This window comes from Schistocerca americana, chromosome 3 (genome assembly GCF_021461395.2).
Source record: "Schistocerca americana isolate TAMUIC-IGC-003095 chromosome 3, iqSchAmer2.1, whole genome shotgun sequence".
Lineage (NCBI taxonomy): Eukaryota > Metazoa > Arthropoda > Insecta > Orthoptera > Acrididae > Schistocerca > Schistocerca americana.
In genome coordinates, this window is record NC_060121.1 from 591,072,918 (window position 1) to 591,080,417 (window position 7,500).

The 7,500-nt window shown below is 45.3% G+C and overlaps 1 pseudogene; it reads right to left on the reverse strand.

Moving 5' to 3' along the window:
- Positions 1–7,348: 7,348 nt before the first annotated feature.
- LOC124607593 overlaps positions 7,349–7,500 on the reverse strand; it is a 3,043-nt pseudogene continuing 2,891 nt past the window's right edge.

Here is a 7,500-nt window from a genome sequence, read left to right on the forward strand (position 1 = left end):
GATTTGTGAGCAGGCATGTTAGGGAGTAGGGTGGAGTTGTGTCTCGAAGCCACTCTGTCTGCCACAAGGAAACTTCCGGTATCCAGTTGTACGTTTCTCTACCGTTGTCTGAGTGACTCCACCTGGCCTGCCACTCGTCCTGTAACAAAGAACTAATTGCCTCTAACATTTTACATTTATGGTTTCGTCCTGCAGGAACTCTAGGAACCTCAAGACCTGCCACTGATCCAGCAATTCCATGTCTAGCATGGTACAGCATGGCTGCTTTCACCACTTCCAGGTCTAGAGGCATGCATCCTGTGAGAGTCTGTAGTGCTTCTGTCGACACCGTTCGACAGGCCCTCGTCATCTGCAACAAAAATGGCCTTTGTATCGTCATTAGTATTTTCCTGGTGTACCTGTGTTTTGTACGGTCTCCCCATGCTGCGGCACCGTACTTGCAGACAGATAAACAAAGTGCCTGGTATATCAGTCGCAGGGTTCTCTTTTGCAGCCCCCACTCAGACCTACTTACTCTTGTGAGAGCGCCAGAAACGACAGATAGTTTCTTTTGGATGTTTTTTACATGGGGGGTGAATAGGAGCCTTTCATCAAGTGTGATGCCGAGGTATGTGTGTTCCTGGACAAACCTAATTCTTTCCCCATCAAGTTCAAGTCTGGGTGGTCTTTCTCTATGAAATTTACCTTTGATGGTTATGGCAACCGTTTTCTGCTTGGAGATCCCTAGTTTATTTTGTGTGGTCCATTCGCTTATGGCTTGTAGTGCTATCCTACCTCTCTCTTCCAGCTGCGACCTACTCTTCCCTTTTATGATGATGGCTAAGTCATCTGCGTAGGCCACTTTATCCCACTGGTCACCGTCTTTCTGTTGTACCACTTCGTCAAATACTAGGTTCCAGAGAAAGGGGCCACAGATAGAACCCTGTGGGCAGCCCTTTGTGATGGTTTTTGTAACTGACCCAGAGTTACTGTAGACAGTAGCCTTCCTGTTGTTAAAGTAGTTTTCTACTAGGTGGTACATGTTTTGGGGACATCGCATTGCTCTAAGCCGCCTCATTACACTTGGCCACCACAAATTATCGAAGGCGCCTGCTATGTCCACAAAAATGACAACAACATATTTTTCGTCACAGTTTGCACTGGAGACAACCTGTCTGATTGCCATTTCTGTGGATACACCCTTTCTGAAACCAAATTGGTTTGTTGCCTTCAGTCCTGAGTCTTCATACCTTTTATCCAGTCTGGTCACTATTAGCCTTTCTAATACTTTGCCGAGGATAGGGAGCAGGCAGATAGGTCGATATGATTTCACCTCATCCCTAGGCTTTGTGTTAGACTTAAGTAATATGCAGACGTTTCCGATTTTCCAGTTGTCTGGGAAAGTGGACTCTCTGAGGCAGCTGTTGTAGGTGTCAATGAGGAGTGCAGGATTGTGTTCCCATACCCGCTTTACCATCGCATCATCTATGCCATCTGGTCCTGTAGCTTTGTGTGGTTTGCATGCCTTCACTGCAGCCTCTATCTCTTGTACTGAGAAGTCTGGCTCATTTTCTTCGTTGTGGTACGCTATATTTTGCTCCTTCACAGCTGATTGCTGTGTTGTGTCCTGCTCTGTGTCGTCATCCGGTAGTAAGTTATTCAACAGTTCTTTCACTGTTTCCTGCCAGGTCATGGTAGGGCCCCGTCCAGCCACTTTTACATTGCTGAGGACAGTTTCGGTGCCATATTTAGGACGAAGGATTCTATTAGTCAGCTTCCAAGGGTCATTGCCATTGCAGTCTTTTACCCATTTTTTCCATGTATCTGTCTTTGCTCTCGTAATTTCCTTGTTATATTTAATTTTGGTGCTTCTGTAGGTTGCCTTTGCTACCAGTATTTCTGTCTCACGATTTGCACGCCGTGCATTCTGGAGCCGATGTCGAGCTGCAATTGTGTCCTGCCGCATTTTTGTCAGTGTTTCATTCCACCAAGGTACAGCATTTTTCAGCAGTGTTTTTCTTCTCATTGCCTTCTTGCAGCTCTCTAGTATTGCTGTCTGTAGGAGGTCTACTTTATGATTTACATTTGTTCCTGCTGTGTCTCGCCAGTTCTCCACTCTGGTGGTCAGCTGGCGGTCAAAAACTTGCCATTTTGCAAAGGTGGTGTTGTATCTAAGTAGCTCTTCTGTGACCCTCTCCCTTTGTTGTTTTGAGATCTCAAACGTGATTGCCCTGTGGTCACTTGAGGTCCATTCCTCTTGAATCGTCCATCTAGAGACCATCCTTGACATGTTTGCTGAGCAAAGTGTTACGTCGATGTTATTTTCCCCAGCTGGCCCACTGAAAGTTGTTAGTGGTGAATCTCGATTTAATACAGTTAAGCCATGTTGGAAGATGAGATCCTCTAGTTTTCTTCCTGCTTCATCTGTGTCCCGGCTGTGCCATAGTGGTGACATGGCATTTGCATCCATTGCAATTATGATGGCCTTTCCATGTATTTCGCGGATGATGGTATCCAGTCGATGTAAATATTCGTCAATTGGGGTATGGAACTGGCAGTACAGGCTTATTATGTATATTTCTCCAAAGTCGCCAGTTACTGCAGCTACAGCGGTATGAGCATCACAAAGGGAGGTTATCTGCAGAATGGTCAAATTTGTGTTTCGTATTCCTATCGCTGCTTTCGGTACTCCATGGTTGCTGCTGTATACTAGGCGGAAACCTGCAGGATATCCTCTAATTTTATTGTCCGTTACATAGGGCTCTTGGATAAGAACAATATCAAGGTTTTCCTCTTCCATCTTAAGTGATGCTTGACTAGGCACTACTTTGGATCTCTGCCCATTTATTTGGAGAATCTTGAGGGTGCTGGACTTTGTGTTCACCTCATCTAACTGTCGACCTGGGGACTGTGGCGTAGAAGTGTTACTGGCCATATTCAGTTCTTAGTTCTTCTTTCGCCATGAATCTGACATATTCCGGGCAGTTTTTGTCCATTATTGAGTGGTCATGTGGTTTCTTCCAGTGCTTACAGTTTGCACACTGTGGTGCCTTGTTCTTATTACTGCATTCCTTAATGCTATGTCCTGGTGCTGCGCAGTGCCCACAGATTGTTTCAGCACTTCTGCAAGTTTGTGTTGTGTGCCCAAAACCATGGCATTTGTAGCACCTGGTCGCCTTGCTAAATTTCTGTAGCCGGTGAGAGGTACAGTTTATGTATGCTCGTCCTTGTGCCATCAGGTGATGCCAAAACTTTGCTTCCATTTCCAGGACGACGTTTACGGTATCTGTGTTCCTTGGACCTGTTTTAAATAGTGCTCTTATTCCTGTCTCAGCACCCTCCTTTGTGCCGCCTATTGAAGAAAGATTCCTTGTGTAGAGCTCCGTTACCAGTTCTTCGTCGCTGATTTGTCTTGGAACATCAAACAGGATAACCCTTGGGTTTTTCTTCCTGGGGTCAGTTACTGTGATCCCTGAGTCGCCTATTTCCCTACAGTTCTTTATTTTCTCTGCTTCAGCGTCATTTGGCACCTCTAAGATGACACCACTATCCTTCAGTGTCCTACATTTGGTGATCTTGACGTCCTTCAGTGTTCCTTTTACAATGTCTTTTATGGTGTCTTGTAGCTCTTTCTCTGGCTGTTTTCCATCTGCTGGTCTAAAGACAAGGACTTTTGGGGTCTGGTTTGGCGTAGATTTTCTATCTGTTTTGGCTTTGCTTGCGCTGACTGCAGTGGCATAGCTCACAGGTGGTTGTTCCGTTGCTGGGGGAGATTCCTTCAGACATTTCAGCTCTGTTTTCAGCTGCGCTATTTCCATCTCGTATTTCCTTAGGATCTGTTCATAGGCAGCCATTTTCCCTAACAAGAATTTCTTTTGAACGTTGTTTATCCTGTTGTTTTCATTGAACATGTATGCTTCTAGCTCTTCCCTCATTTCTACCATTGTTTGCAAATCACCTGTCTTTGACTTTTCGGCTATTTCGGTTGTCGTGGCTGTAACCTGTGTGCTTTTCCTAACACTACTTTCTAGATCTGCGTCCTTATTTTGCCCCATCTTGGGGCTGGCCGCCTTTCTGACGCCAAGCTAGTTCGGTGCGTTGGCAGCGGCTGCCGTGCGCTGCGCGACGAGCAGCTGCCGCGCTGGGGACGAGCCTAGGCGCGCGGCCTTGGAGCAGGTATGCACTGGCCCGCTGGGGACGAGCCTCCCGCGCCCTGGACAGCTGTGGCACGCGACCGCTTTCGCTGTTGCAGACAGCCTTCAAGTATTTCTATCGCTACCTTACTTCTGCTGTGCGCCACTGCTCCGCAATTCGCGGTTATTTTTAATCCCGCATTCTGATATTGGTTTCAGCTGGGCAGTGGAAGGCGTCGCTTCTAGTATGGAGCGTGCGGGAGTTTATCCTGAACGGTGCGTGGCCGCACGCACGATGTTACAATAACAATTATATTTCTTAGACTACTTATCCTACAGCTGAACTGTAAACATATTTGGAAAGCGCATGAGTTGCACTACAAAACCCTATAGCTACAAAGTTTTCAACAAAGGCGGGGACCGCAGATTACTCACTTTTGTAAACTTTATCAGCTATATCTCTTATGCTATGCACTCCACACCAAAGCCAAAAGCATATTTGTACGGCGGATGACACACACACTACAGGAACCTACACACTATAGAGTTTACTTAACTAGGGTGATGGTGGGAGACCGACGGTTTTGTCACCGCGCTGAGTTTCTACAGTAATGCGCGTTGGCGCACGCCGGACTTCACAATGACAGTTTTGTTTCTTAAACTACCCATCACACAGAAAATTTCAAGCATATTCGAAAAGAGCATAAAGCACACTACAAGGAACTATTCACTACAGAATTTGTCTAACTAATGTGGGGGCTGCAGAGCGCCGGATTTGTTACCGCGTGAGAGATTTTAGCGGGCGGCGCGTCAGCGCACGCACAACTTTACATTGACAGTTATATTTCTTAAGTTATCCGTCACACGACCATGCTAGAAGCATATTCAGTGAGAGAATAGAGCATACTAAAGGAACCTACGCACTAGAGAATTTTACTAGCTAAGCTGGGGGCTGCAAGCCGACGGTTTTGTCACCACGCTGGATTTTCTACAGAGCGGGCGTCGGCACGCCTTTACATTGACAGGTATATCTCTAAAATTATCAATCACACAAGAAAATTAAAAGCATATTCGGAATTAGCACAGAGTACACTACAAGAAGCTATTCTCTACAGAATTTTCCTAACTAATGTGGGGGCTGCAGAGCGCCGGATTTGTTACCGCGTGAGAGATTTTAGCGGGCGGCGCGTCAGCGCACGCACAACTTTACATTGACAGTTATATTTCTTAAGTTATCCGTCACACGACCATACTAGAAGCATATTCAGTGAGAGAATAGAGCATACTAAAGGAACCTACGCACTAGAGAATTTTACTAGCTAAGGTGAGGGCCGCAAGCCGACGGTTTTGTCACCACGCTGGATTTTCTACAAGGCGGGCGTCGGCACGCCTTTACATTGACAGGTATATCTCTAAAACTATCAATCACACAAGAAAATTAAAAGCATATTCGGAATTAGCACAGAGTGCACTACAAGAAGCTATTTTCTACAGAATTTTCCTAACTAATATAAGACTGCAGAACACCGGCTTCGGCGCAGCGTGATAGTGAAAGGGAACAGTGCGTCGGCCCACGCACGGCCTCACTTTGACAGTTTTATTTCTTCAATTATCTGTCAAACAACAAACCTACAAGCATATTCAGAAAAAGAATATAGCAAACTAAAGGACGCTATGCACTGAAGATTTTTGCTAACTGCAATGAGGGTTGCAGACCGATGGTTTTGTCACCACGCTGGAGTTTCTACAGGGTGGGGCGTCGGTGCCTGCATGACTTTACATTGACAGTTTTATTTCTTAAACTATACATCACACAAGAACACTGAAAGCACTCTCGAAAAGAGCATAGAGTACACTACAAGATACTATTCAATACAGAATTTTCTAATTAATTTGGGAACTGCAGAATGTCAGTTTTGTCGCCGCGTGGGAATTTCTATGGAACGGCGCATCGGCGCATGCACGACTTTACATTGACAGTTCTATTTCTTAAATTATTCATCACACAACAAAAACAAAATCATTTTCAGAAAGAAAATACAGTATACTAAAGGAACCTATACACTACAGACGTTTGCCAACTAGGTGTAGACTGCAGGGTGCCCGATTTGCCACCGCGCGGGAAATTCTGCAGAAATGCACGTCAGCAGACGCATCACTTCATCTCAGTGGTTTTATTTGTAAAATTACGCATTATAAAATAGAACAGAAAACATACTAGGGAAGGGGAAAGACCAGACTACGAGAACTATGCTCTACAGGATTTTCCTCACAGAGTGGGGGCTGCAAATCTCCTGCTTACACCGCGCAAGTGATTCTACAGAACACGTGCGAGTGGGAACGCACGACGTTGCATTAGCAGTTATATTTCTTCAACTGTGCGTCACACAACTAGACTACAAACATGTTCTGAAAGGACGAGGTCTACGCTTCCACTTTATCGGTTTAAATTAATTGTACCTAAGTCAGTTTATCAGTGCAGTGAATCTGAGAGCCACTGCGCAAGAAATTTGAAAGACGCGCTGACAGGCACAAAATTAACAGAAAACTGGCAATGCCACTTACTTACTGTGACGGTCTCTTCCACAGTTTCTCAGCAACAACTCCAGCGTCCAGTAGTGTAGTTCCATTCACGGTGAGGCATTTGTTTTATACATATTTAGGCAAACCCTTTCTCTATGACAATGAAGTACATAACGCGATGGATGTATTTCACACTCCGTTACTATTTGAGCAAATGGAATCAAACTTCACTGTACCGCTTTTCGTAGTAATTTACAGAGTTGATTAACTTTTCAAAGGTATCGAAGGATTTTTACGTACTTAAAACATTGTGTGAACACTTACACGATTCGCGCATGGCAGCTGGAAATGCGTTTTTCACAAAAACTGACATTGCATAAAAACGACTTGCCGTATTACGATAAGATTTACACAGAAAGCGTAATATGTATAGGCGCTGCTGAGAGCGAAATTTCACCGCAGTTGCAGCAGAATTGTCTAATTAGACGGTGAAAATGTGGTATCGCACTCGCGCGGTCAGCGCTGCAGGCGTAGCGGCAAGCACAGGCAGGAACTGCTCCCGGGCGCGGCACAAAGCGTTTTCACTAAACTTGCCGTAAGTATTTTCCTACTACTCGTACGAACTTCAAATTCACGCACATTAGGTACGAACACTCACGGACGCACTACGCCAAATTTCATAAAGATCGGAGCACATTTTCCCGGTAAACACGACTAAGACGCAGGACCCGAAACGCGCGCGTGCGTCCACTGCGAGGGACAGCGGGAATCTCGTTAATCCATTCATGCGCGTCACTAATTAGATGACGAGGCATTTGGCTATCAACAGCCGTCTTTATTCAAAATAATTTGAATAACACAAAAT